This window comes from Cryptomeria japonica, chromosome 3 (genome assembly GCF_030272615.1).
Source record: "Cryptomeria japonica chromosome 3, Sugi_1.0, whole genome shotgun sequence".
In the NCBI taxonomy this organism is placed as follows: domain Eukaryota; kingdom Viridiplantae; phylum Streptophyta; class Pinopsida; order Cupressales; family Cupressaceae; genus Cryptomeria; species Cryptomeria japonica.
Genome location: NC_081407.1, coordinates 328629195 through 328643063, shown reverse-complemented (window position 1 = coordinate 328643063; position 13869 = coordinate 328629195). Strand labels below are relative to the sequence as shown.

Sequence of the window (13869 nt, the reverse complement as noted above, 5' to 3'; positions counted from 1 at the left end):
GACATCAAGATGAAGATCAAGATGGAGATCAAGCAGAGATTCAAGGACAATGGTTCATATGTTTTATTCAAACCAGTATTTGATTGATCCAACCGGTATTTGGTAATTTTGTGATGAGTTATTAGCACTGACTGCTTGGCGACAATTTTTGTGATGAGTTATGATCACTTGTCCAGATACACTACACCTAGGAAATTGTGTTATGATTTCTTAAGGCCAACATGAAATCATAAGGTCTATATATTGAAATCGCAATGAATTATTTGATATAGTGAAAGTGTTATGTTATGTGCAAAAGGAAAAAGAGTTAAGTCGCAAAGTATACAGAAGAGCAGTGTTGAATATGTTTAGAAGGATCTGATTAAGAAAGTATTGTGCTACTCAGAACAAATCAAACCATTCTTGTTGTTTTCTATCAATTACAATAGAATCAAATCCCCTAACTGGGTAAGCTCTAACAAGCTTCAATGTATAAATCCTTTAACAAGGTGATCCATTAGTTTGGATTCATTACTCCTAACAGGGTATAAGATTCTAATAAAGCTTTGGGATCTCTAACAAGATTCGCTCCTAGCAGAGCACTTTGTAGACCTTTACCGGTCAGTTATATATTACTACAGATAGTTAACTTGTGAGTTCCATCTCACCATGGTTTTTACCTATTTGGGTTTTCCACGTACAAACACTTGTGTTATGGTGGATGCTTTACTTTTTGTGGATGTTGTTATATCATTTTGGATTGCATGCATTGTGTTTAAAATCTTTGTTAAGTTCATCTACTGGTTAGTGTTTCAAGTAGTTTTTTTTGTTGGTGTCATTGATTCACCGCCGCCCCCCCCCTCTCTCAATGCTTTTCAATTCCATCAATGCATATGGTAAAAAACTAGCTATGCTAAGTGGATGCACATGTAAACCCATATCTTGGGTTTCACATAATACAATGATGTGTTGCAAAAGCTTGGAGAAGTTGTCAAAAATAATTTATGTACTTGTGAGATGAAGTTCTCTGACATGACTAGAGCATGTGTGTTTTTGTGACTACCTTGTGCAAAATTTCCTAATAAATGCTTACACAAATATGCATGAAGCCATTGTTCCAAAATAATTCATTCATGTGCAATGCATCTTAGCACAAGGTATGTGTGCAAGGGAATACTGTGGAATGATATGTGATTATGTCGATCAAGTACACACCAGTGTAATTTATCTATAATTACACTTGGATCATTTGTATTTTCTTGTATACAAATAATTTCCTTTTTTTGGTGAACAATAAAGAATTTAGCTAAGTTTTATGGTCATTTGAAGAATAGTTAGTGCAAGGTTATACAATTGTGTTTAAATTTTTTACCTATTCTTGTAAAGAAGTGTTCACATTACACTAGAGAATGCTTGGAGGTCTCAACAAAAAATTGGACAAGGTCAATATGTGTTAATATAAGGTGAATTTAGTGCATGACGTGTATCATGTCTCTATTGCTAACTTTTAGATGAAAAGTACTAAAGAGGCAAACTCCTACCAAAAAGCATAGAAGACTTGGAGTGTGTTGGCATGATTTATATTAAAATCATAATGATGATTATGTATTCAAGTATCTATGTCAATGGAAGCTAGTCCTTGTAATCTAATTTTGGAAGGAGGCATATGGATGAACTCATGCTACCTTGTTGATAAAAGAAAGTCCCTATACATTGAAGATAGAATGTAGATCATTGTAGAGCATACGAGTATAAATCCTCCAAAATAATGAAGTCAATAGTAAAGTGGCTCAATAGTGTAGAATATTGTGTAGGATGAGACCAAATATTTTTGAGAAGTGCTAAAAAGTGGTTGTTGTTTGGTGTAGTAAGAATAAGAACCTAATCATCAACTGAAGTTTATGAGGTTTTGTGTGCTTACAAGTTTGATGAAAATTTTAAGCTTCTAATGTGAATGTGGATGTGGCTTGCTATGTGTCAATATATTTAAATACTATCCTTTTTCATTTTAATTCCATAAGTTGACATGCAAATGTGTGAATTTAGAAAACTATTGATAAAGGGGTATATTCAACCTAGGAATAGTCAAAGGTTAATTGATGGGGAGGTTACTCAAACAGAGCTTAACACTCATCTAAGGGAAGTCAAATGTTGTCCTAGTGGGCTTCATGATTTGTTTATATTGTCTTCAAAACATTTTGGTAAACTAAGCTCCCTAGGAGTGCTCCCAATCCAGATGTGCTCCTTGATTGCTCAAGCATGGTTGAGATTCACCAGGGTAAATCCAACCTTATACTCTAAAACTCCTCGCAAGTGCTTTCAGGGGTTGTAGAAGGTGTTGGTGATTTTTTCATAAGACAATTAGTTGGTTTTGAGTGAGGGTTTCATTCTTTTCCCCATCGCTCCTTCCTTTTCCTACTTTCTAGGCCTAGTAGCCCTAGAGCCCTAATTAGCCGTACCAAACCAGTTTTTGTGAATTTTATACCAACTTCTCCAAAGACTCACACAAAATATTTGTTGATAAGGATACCATTTTGGAATTACTTTCCAAATTCTGAATTTAGGAATCTAAGTATGTCCGTACAGGTACAAAACCCGAGAAATGCTTGTTTTAGGTGGTTTTGGGCTTGTTTTGGTCTTTTTCCAAGGTTTAGGTGTCTTCCTTGATCTGCCACACCTCCAAATTCACACATATTTTCTTCCACACATAAATTGTTCATCCCAAACACTCTACAACTCCAACCCTGCTCTTTCCTACAAACACTTGCATAATCTCATTCATTTCCTAACCGGGCTATGACTGAGCTCGCCTAGGAAATGATGCTCATTGGCATTTCAATGACCTCAAAAGGAAAATAAAAGTTATATACACTATACAAAGGTTACATGGATCTATTTCCAAGGGTTATTGAGAAGAAATCAAAGGACTTCAAGCAGGAATCATGTCTAGGCCTCTCAGACCCTTACTCAGTCCGAGAGCTTACAAAATGAGAAACTCAATTCAAAACTACAAATAAAATAATCAAATTGCTTAATGAGCACTATAATAATATGAAAAAAAAGAGAAAGGTACAACAATGCAATCAATCCATTAAGTACGGATTGCTGCTGTAATTCTTGACAAAATGCAATGTAAAACTTCAAAATTGGCCTTAAAATGTATTCCAATCTAATCCAGGCGTTGAAAAACCTTATTACATTTATTCTCAAAGATTTTATATTTAATTTTTGGCCTAAATAATTCTCCATCGGTTCCCTAACCAACCCTTTGCACAAAAATGCAAAAAGTTGCTCAACGTTGCAAAAAGTTGTCAAGCAACTTTGACAACTTTTGCCAAAAAGTGCATTTTTGCCTTACATGCTTGATTCTCTCCTTCAAACCATCTAAGATAACTAAAAATCATTACATTGACATGTTCTAATTCAAAACAAATCTATTCAAGGCATTTTTCATTAAAATGCAAGATTTTGCCATTTTAGGCTTACAAGGGCTTACAAGCCAAAATTGAGAAAATGCATTGTCCTAAGGAAATTCAACCTACCAAAGAACTACCAAAACATATTAAGACCTAAAATAAGACTCTTATTCACCACTCCAAACAAAACTATGAACAAACACACCAAAATGTAGAAACTAGACTCAAAACTAGCTCAAAATTAGGTGCTCCTGCACCATACTCCCCCAAAGAAAAGAAGTCAAGTGACTCCTTGAGGCAGAAAATAAAAGGGAACTCCATGCTTAGAAAATTCTACCTCAGGTATCTAAGTAGCCTCTGATGCTGGAAGATGATGCCACTTGACCAAGTGCTCCATGTAGGTGGTATGCCTTGTTTTCTTCAATATTCTTGAATCTAACACCATCTCGGCTTGGGGAATGGGTGTAGCTGGTAAGGGCAGGTTTGAGAGTGCTTGAGAGAATTTTGAAACTCTACTATCTTCTACTGGAAGTGTGCCCTTGTACTACACCAAATCTGCTACATTGAAGATTGGTGACAAAGCCATATCATCGGGTAAGTCTACCTTGTATGCATTGTTGCCATACTTGGCCAAAACTTTGCAAGGACCTATCCTTCTCATCTGAAGCTTACTAGGGACACCTTTTTGAAGTCTTTCTTTTTTCAAATGAACCATCACCATATCACCAACAACAAATTGGATATCTTTCTTTTTTTCATCCACCTTGTCTTTGATCTTTTGAGTAGTGTCCAATAGGGCTGTCCTAACCTACTTATGAGCCTCTTGCATTGATTGGGTCATGTCCAAGGCATGCCCACTCTTTTGTCCCATCTTTCCCACATCTCTAAACTCCAAAAATCCTCTAGGATGAATGCCATACATGACTTCAAAAGGACTTTTACCGGTGGATCTATTCACACTATCATTGTAAGCAAACTCATCTTGATGGATGATCTGATCCCAAGCTTGACCATACTCTTTTGTTAGGCATCTAAGTAGATTCCCAAGTTTTGTATTAACCACCTCAGTTTGACCATCCATTTGGGGATGATAGGCTAAACTGAAAGACAAATTATTGCCTAATCTTTGCCACAAAGACTTCCCAAAATGACCAATAAACTTTGCATCCCTATCTGACACAATACTGATAGGTAAAACATGAATCCTAATAACTTCTTTGAACAACAAGTGAGAAATATGGCTGGCATCATGAGCGACCTTGCATGGAATAAAGTGAGCCATCTTACTAAACCTATCTACCACAACATAAATGCTATCAAAACCTAATTTGGTTTTTGGCAAACCAACCACATAGTCCATACTTACACACTCCCATGGCTGGTTGGGAATAAGTAAAGGCTGATAAAGAGAAGCAATATAAGATGTACCCTTAGCTCTTTGACAAACCAAACATTGGTCCACATATCTTCTAATATCTCTTTGCATCTTAGGCCAAAAGTAGAATCTTTGGACAAGTTCCAAAGTCTTGTTCAAACTAAAGTGTCCACTCAAGCATCCATTATGCTTCTCTTGCATCAAGTTTTCCCTCATAGACCCTCTAGGCACACATAGCTGCCCTCCTTTGAATAAAAGACCATCTTGCAAGGTGTAATCTGCATACTCACTATGGAAATGGTTTCCAAATCCTTGGCAAACCTTGTAGGCAGCAGCAAAATCCTCATCTTCTTCATACAAATTCTTGAAGCTATCCAATCCAATGCTTTTGAGATGCACTTATTGCACTGTTAGTAACCTCCTACTCAATGCATCAACTACTTTATTACATTGTCCTTTCTTGTGCTTGATGGTAAAGGTATATGACTGCAAATACTCTACCCATTTAATATGCCTATGGTTCAACTTTTCTTGTGAATTAAGAAAGCTAAGAGCTTGGTTATCAGTGTAAACCACAAATTCCTTAGGTAAAAAATAATGCCTCCACTTCCTAAGTGATTGGACAAGTGCATACAATTCCAAATCATAAGAGTAATAGCTTTTCTTTGCATCATTGAGCTTCTCATTGAAGAAGGAAACCGGTCTATTGTCTTGACTCAAAACTGCTCCAACCGCTATGTTGCTTGCATCACATTCAATTGTGAAAAGTTTGTCAAAGCTTGGTAGGATAAGTACCGACTGAGTAGCCACCTTTGTCTTCAAGAGTTCAAAACCTCTTTGTGCTTCCTTTGTCCATACAAACTTGGTTCTTACACCTCCCTTGATTGTCTCAAGCATGGGTGCACATATTTCACTGAACCCTCTGATGAACTTTCTATTAAACGGAGTCAAGCCATGGAAACTTCTCACTTCACTTTCTGTCCTAGGTGTAGGCCAAGTGATTATGGCTTCCACCTTAGAGGTATCCATCTTCAAATCACCTCTTGAGACTACAAATCCAAGATACACCAATTCCTGTTTCATAAACTCACATTTCTCCAAATTGATGGTTAATTGTTCATCACAAAGTTTATTCAAGACATTTTCTATATGCTTAAGATGCTCATCTTTAAACTTGCTAAAAATTAAGATGTCATCTAAGTAAACAACAACATATTTACCAATGTAGTCCTTGAGTACTTAATTCATGAGCCTCATGAATGTGCTAGGGGCATTTGTGAGTCCAAATAGCATAACAAGCCACTCATAGAGTCCTTTTGTAGTCTTGAAGGCCATCTTCCATTCATCACCCTCCTTCATTCTGATTTGGTGGTAACCACTCTTAAGATCTATCTTAGTGAAGTATTCAGCACCTCCCAAACAATCCATCAAGTCTTCAATTCTTGGGATGGGAAATCTATATCTGATAGTAATCCAGTTTATAGCTCTAGAGTCAGTGCAAAGTCTCCAAGTACCTCCTTTTTTTGGAGCCAAAATGGTGGGTACTACACATGGGATGATGCTCTTTTTGATTAGACCATTATCTAGGAGTTCTTGTATTTTCTTGGCTATCTACTTGTTTTGATCCGATGTCATCTTATAAGCTGCCTTATTGGGTAAAGAAGCTCCGGGTATAAAGTCTATTTGATGACTTATGGCATGTTGAGGAGGAAATGTAGCTGGTGTTCCATCACTAATGATGTCCTCAAATTGATTTAGAACCTACTACACTTCTTTAGGAATGCTCACCTTCTTCTCCTTGCTGTCCTCTTTTGGCTTCACAACAAAAACCCCACTCCTTCTCCCTCCTTGAGTGTGTTGATGAACTCTTTCTCACCAACCAACAACACATTAGGACCTTTGGATCTTCCCTCTACTTGGTTTCCTAAGGACTAGATTTTGTAGGTGGTTCCATCCTTTTGGAAGGTATAAGAATTCTTCTCTCCATGATGTATTGCCTTTCTATCAAAATGTCGTGGCCTACCTAGGAGTAGGTGGCAAGAATCCATGGGTAAGATATCACATAAAATCACATCTTTGTAACCTCCAATGGTGAACTCAACCCAAGTTTGTTCATTTACAAGAACATGCCGCCCCTTGTTGAGCCATGTAACTCTATAGGGATCACTATGTGGGATTCTTAGCAAATTAAGCTTACTCACTACTTCCTCTAACACTATGTTGTCTGTGGATCCTGAATCCACTACCACTCTACATACCTTTCCCATGATCTTACATTTTATTCTAAACAAGGATCTCCTTTGGTTAGGTTCCTCCTTAATCGGTTCTTTAATCAAAACTCTCCTTATCATGAGGTTCTCTCCAACCTCTGAATACTTCTGATGCTTTCATGTTTGCTGCATCCTCTTGAGCATAATTTACTCTCCTCTCACCTCCTTGGGATGAAGAAGACTTCTCAGGGCATCTATAGGCCGGGTGTCCAAGTTGATGGCAGTTGTAGCACTTCATGGTGGCAAAATAGGACCCTCTTCCCAATCCACTAGACCTTCCTCTACTAGAGTTGCTAGATCCCCTTCCTCTATAGCTGCTCTTGCTATTGAAATCCCCACTTTGCTCAATCAACTTGGATTCCCCTTAGGATCTTTGGTCTATGCTTCTTCCACCAAAACTACATCTCTGACCTCTGCCATCTCTTCCCCTACCTCTGCCTCTGTTGCTTTGTTCTTGTTTCTTGTTTCTCTTTTCTTCCACTCTTAGTGCCAACTGATAGCACTTGTGAACGGTGTTGGGGCATAACAAACTTAATTCCTCTTGGATATTCCATCTCAAGCCATTTAAGTATCTGGCTACCTTGATGTTCTCATCCTCCACTACCTTGGATCTTAGACACAACTTCTGAAATTTCTCAATATAGCTGCTCACATCCAAGTCTTTTTGCCTCAAATTTTGTCTTCTCTTGTGCAACTAGATTTCATAATCTTCATGGATGTATGCCTCTTTCACCTTGGTTAACATGCCCTTCCAAGTAGCTATGGGGTTCTTGCCCTCTTTTTGCCTCTCTTCTTGAATAAATTTCCACCAAGTCAATGCTGCCCTCTCAATCTAGACTTGGCCACCTTCACCTTTTGTGCCTAACCAATTCCATCACATTCAAAGTGATTCTCCAACACCTCTATCCATTCCAGGACTACCCTAGGCTCCATTTTCCCACAAAAAAGTGGCACTCCTTCTAGGGATTTTCCTCCTAAGGCTTTAATTGCTTTAAGGAAAGGTTCTTCAAGTAGAATAGGGTCTGGTTTAGGAGTCTTATCCTCTTCTACAACTTCTTTTCCCTTCCCTTCATTGACCTTGATTATCACTTTCTCAGTTTTATCTTCAACTGCATGTAGTTTACTCTCTAGTTGTAATAATATTTATCTGAGGAGCCTATTTTCTTCTTCTTGGTCTTCTACCTTCTTTTCTAACTCTACATTGGTCACCATCCTTAAACTATTCTCTCCTACTCATTCAGTGTCTGTCATATGCTAGCTTCTTTCCAAATCTTGGTTGCTCTGATACCACTATGATGGGGAGGTTACTCAAAGAGAGCTTACCACTTGTCTAAGGGCAATTGGATGTTGTCCTAGCGGGCTTCATTCTTTGTTCATATTGTCTTCAAAACACTTTGGACAATTAAGCTCCCTAGGAGTGCTCCCAATCCAGATGTGCTCCTTGATTGGTCAAGCATGGTTGAGATTCACCAGGGTAAATCCAACCTTATACTCTAAAAATCCTCACAAGTTCTTGCAGGGGTTGTAGCAGGTGTTGGTGATGTTTTACTAAGACAATCAATTGGTTTTGATTGAAGGTTTCATTCTTTTCCCCATCGCTCCTTCCTTTTCCTACTTTCTAGGCCTAGTAGCCCTAGAGCCCCAATTAGCCCTACCAAACTGGTTTTTGTGAATTTTCTCCCAACTTCTCCAAAGACTCACACAAAATCTTTGTTGATCAGGATACCCTTTTGGAAGTACTTTCCAACTTCTGAATTTAGGAATCTAAGTTTGACCGTACAGGTACGGAACCCGAGAAATGTTTGTTTTAGGTGGTTTTGGGCTTGTTTTGGTCTTTTTCCAAGGTTTAGGTGTCTTCCTTGATCTGCCACACCTCCAAATTCACACATATGTTCTTCCAGACATCACTTATTTATCACAAACACTTTGCAACTCCAACCCTACTCTTTCTTGCAAACACTTGCATAATCTCATTCATTTCCTAACCGGGCTATGACTGAGCTTGCCTAGGAAATGACGCTCATTGGCCTTTCAATGACCTCAAAAGGAAAATAAAATATATATACACTGTACAAAGTTTCCATGGCTTGAGTCCCAAGGGTTATTGAGAAGAACTCAAAGGACTTCAAGCAGGAACCATGTCTGGGCCTCTCAAACCCTTACTCAGGCCAAGAGCTTACAAAATGAGAAACTCAATTCAAACCTGAAAATAAACTAATCAAATTGCTTCCTGAGCACTACAAGAACATTAAAAAAACAATAATCAAGGTACAACAATGCAATCAATCCATTAAGTACGGATTGCTGCTCTAATTCTTGACAAAATGCAGTGTAAAACTTCAAAATTGGTCTTAAAATGTATTCCAATCTAATCCAGGCATTGAACAACCTCATTACATTGATTATCAAAGATTTTATATGCAATTTTTGGCCCAACTAACTCTCCATTGGTTCCCTAACCAACCCTTTGCACAAAAATGCAAAAAGTTGCTCAATGTTGCAAAAAGTTATCAAGCAACTTTGATAACTTTTGCCAAAAAGTGCATTTTTTCCTTACATGCTTGATTCTCTCCTTCAAACCATCTAAGATGACTAAAAACCAGTACATTTACATTTTCTAATGCCAAACAAATCTATTCAAGGCATTTTTCATCAAAATGCAAGATTTTGCCATATTAGGCTTACAAGGGCTTACAAGCCAAAATTGAGCAAATGCACTATCCTAAGGACATTCAACCTACCAAATCACTACCAAAAAATATTAAGACCTAAAAAAAGACTCTTATTCACCACTCCAAAAAAAACTATGAACAAACACACCAAAATGTAGAAACTGGACTCAAAACTAGCTCAAAATTAGGTGCTCCTGCACCATTAATATGTGTCTAAAGCTTTAAATATTATCCTTTTTCATTTTAATTCCATAGGCTGACATGCAAGTGTGTGAATTTATAAAAGTATTGATAAAAGAGGATGTTGAACCTAGGAATAGTCAAAGATTATGATTTGCACAAGTCAACATGTTGAGATGCTAATGATATTTTTAAAATTGTGTGGATGTTGAAAGAACTAATGTAGAGATAATAATAGAGGATTTACAACTAAAAATATATGCACTTAATTATATGATGCTTGTTTAGTTATTTGATTATAATGTAGTTGATACCTACATAATCTTGTTTTATGACTACTTAATGGTTGTCTTTGTGGTGGGACCATGTAGTCCAAATAAGTGTGCTTTGTTGGGTTGCTTGCATTGTAGTTGGAAAGTACATGTGTTGGATGACTATGCATGAATTATTGACTAGCAAATAATGAGACCTACAAAATAATTTTGTGTGAGATATTGTTGATGATTGATTCAATGCATAGATCACTATTAAATAGTGTTGGAATTCCTTTCAAAAAGAACAATAAATGGTTCCCTTAGGGGAGGGAGTCATAGAATGGTAGTGAAGTGTCATGTTGTAGGTGATTTATATCAAGAGGATGTTAAAATTAAAACCTTAAGACATTTAAGCATATGAAAGCTATTAACACCATTGGTAGTAAGATTGAGTCATATTGTGTAAGTGTATCTTCATTTAGAGAGGTTAACGAATAACTATTTTCATCTAGGTTGGCTAGAAAAGAACCATATCTATGCACGAGGTTCACAATGCACTTTCTTCTTCTATATAGTGGCATGAAGAAACATAGAGAACTATGATGCTAAGAACCTAAAAAATGTGTTTCATAACAGGAAGCATGAGATTGAGCCTCTAGGCTTTGATACCAAGCATCTAATTTTTTTGTTTGAGAATTAGAGGACAACTTTTTAAGTAGAAAAGGATTATGGGATAATGCTAGTGGAAATAGATTTATGCCCATTATACATTTAAATGTGTAAGCTTTAAATAGAAGAAGCCTATAGAGGTATGATCTATGTCGTGAAAATAACATGGCAAACATGTCGTCCTTTATGCATTCATGGTGTAAATATATAATATTATAGAGGTGGTGGAAATAAAGTAGGTTCTAATGATTAGGAAGATAAATGCATACACTAGATTTTCTAAAGATTCCTAGAGAGGTACAACCCATGAAAATGGGTGTTTTGCAAGGTTGTACAAGCATGGGCCCATGTGAATGATGTCTACATGATAGTCCTTTAGGCTCCCTCTACATATACTATAGATGGATATATGTATGTGTAAAGTCACAAACATGTGTCGCATTTAAGACCAACTAAAATGTTTCTATCAAAATATTTTTGGCTAGAAAAGTTTCAGTCAAAACAATTTTGGCTGAGACCACATTATCTGAATATGGCCCACAAGGTATTGGGCTGGTTTTGACCAAAACCCAATTTTTTATTTTTCTCATTGTAAAATTTGGGTTGGTGCAAATTTTTCCTTTAAGATTTCAATCGAAATAGTTTGGCCTACAATAGTTTCACCCAAAATTATCAATGTGGTTGCTTAGGTGGCATCCACCTCATCATTTTTCTAAATTCTCTAAAAAATTTCATTTCCACTATAGTTTTCTCCATTCAAAATGAGTTCTTTTCAAAAAAATTAAAAATACCCTTATCTAGAGCTCAAAGTCAAGATTCCAAATATGTATTTTTTTGTTATTTTTGTTAATTTTAATATTTTATTTCTAAATAATTACAAGTTATTAAAATAAAAAATGAGGCCAATAAAAAATTAATAGAAAAATAGGGGATGATCCCAAAACGTAGCGATTAGCTGCGAGCCTCCTACATGGGAGGTCTTGGGTTTGAGTCTACTTGATTGGTTCTTAGCTCTAGGGAAAAGTTAAAAATACTGCTTCAGCTGTGACTTACAAAAATAAATAAAAATTAATAGAAAAATATTTAACTATATTTAAATATTTTGAAAAATATATGATGCATTAGAGGATGGAATCTTCTCCAAAAGTGTAGAATTGTTTTTTGGATAATGATAACATATTAGACACAAATTGACACTAGATGAAAACAATCAAATTTGGGTATGTTTGACTTTAAAACATTATTACAAATAAAACATACGTCGAAAATTAATTTTATTTCCATGCACTACATATTGATGTAAAAAAAAAAAATAGATATTAGGGAAAAATAAGTTTGATTTAATTTTTTTTGGTGATGCTAATTTGACTTGCCATTTTTCTGAAATTTTTAGCAATAAAAATCAGCCTTTAAATATATATAAAAAATATCGACAAACTTTGTGAATATTTCTACATTTTATTAGTTTACATCATTTTTAAATTCAACATAGAAATTCCATATTATGTGGTTGAAGTTAAACAATTTTTGTTGTGTTGGGCATTTCCCTTATAAAAATGTGACACAAGTTTGTACTTTTACACATATTTAAATACAATGTTCATCAATTACGCTTACAAATATAAGGTTGATTGATGTCAAGCATGTATGGTGTATTGTACATGTAGATGTGCATGCAACAACTATCAAATCCATATGGCTGTAGTTATATTTGTGAAGGTATGGCAATATGAATCTAAATAAGATGGACACAATGCAATGTAATATCCAAAACCCACATTCACATAATTATAATATGAAGCATACGATATATGCATAAATCAAATGATAACCAATAATACCAATACAAAGACCTTGAGGAGTTCCATTGTTTCTTGATAGTTTATTGAATGCTTGATGTATATTTACTCTTAGATTTTGTAGCATAACTTTGATATCATCATGTTAGTATGAAGGCTTGATGCTTGATAGTGATAAGGCTAGCTTGATAATGATAATGATGTATGCTCAAAGATTGTGCTCCTGTAAGAATGCTAGCTAGGAAAAAAGTAATGAAGGTCTTATTTATATGCCTTAATTTAAGATTTGATCAACATGGTAGAGATTAACTAGAAAGATCAATGGATGAAAAAAATTGAGAGAGGGTAGGACCCATAATGCACATGGATTGATGAAGTGGAAAGATAAAGAGAGTGTATTTGCATAGAAGAAATAAATAAAATACTAATTTTATATATTTGAGGTGGGAAAATTAAATAAATTATTTAAATTTATTTAATTTTGAATGGAAGTGTTAGCTAATTAAATATTTTTTGAAAATAATATGATTATTGTAAAAGGATAATAAATTAATTAAATAATTACTGATAAAAAAAATAAATTAAATAATTATGCCGAGAGGCATCTACAATGACATACAAATATCTGTAAACAAAATATTGATTTTGAATAAATTTGATGTGTACATGACAGGTAAATGCATGCATGTTTTAGTTACTCTGTAAGTATTATTTTATAACTCTAAATAAAATAGAACCATTGCCACTTGTCTCTAAGTATATGAAACTGTTACATCTTTAATGAGAGTGAAAGAGTGCAACATCATTAGCTCCATGTCCTTCTTGACAACTAATAAATATGCAAGACAATTATGTGATATCTCTCGGTATTATTTTACGTATATATTTTTTAGAATATAAGTATACTAGTTATAAAATTATTTAATTAATAAAGGAATGTTAGCTTAATTAAATAATTATAAATATTTAATTAATATGACTAGAATAATTAATGAGAAGATGATGTCATGACAAGATAAAAATGCATTAGTCATTTTTAGATTTCTATATTAGTATTCTAGTATGGAGTGGTGCTAGGTATTAATTAGGTGAATGGTGCTAGTTGGCTGGCTAAGTTATGTGGTCTTGGGTGTGGCCATGTTTTTGACATGCATGGTGCCAAACTAGCTATGTTGAGAAAATACATGTGCACCCATGTGCATTGTGTTGGAACTTGAACTTTCAAGCCTTAAACATTACAAAAATTTGAATAAAT

The 13869-nt window shown here is 35.3% G+C and overlaps 1 protein-coding gene across 2 annotated transcripts in view; it reads left to right on the top strand.

The window, feature by feature from the left end:
* Positions 1–13869, top strand: part of LOC131038371 (sulfite oxidase) — a 158921-nt gene that overhangs the window by 54756 nt on the left and 90296 nt on the right. The gene's annotated exons all lie outside the window — the stretch shown is intronic.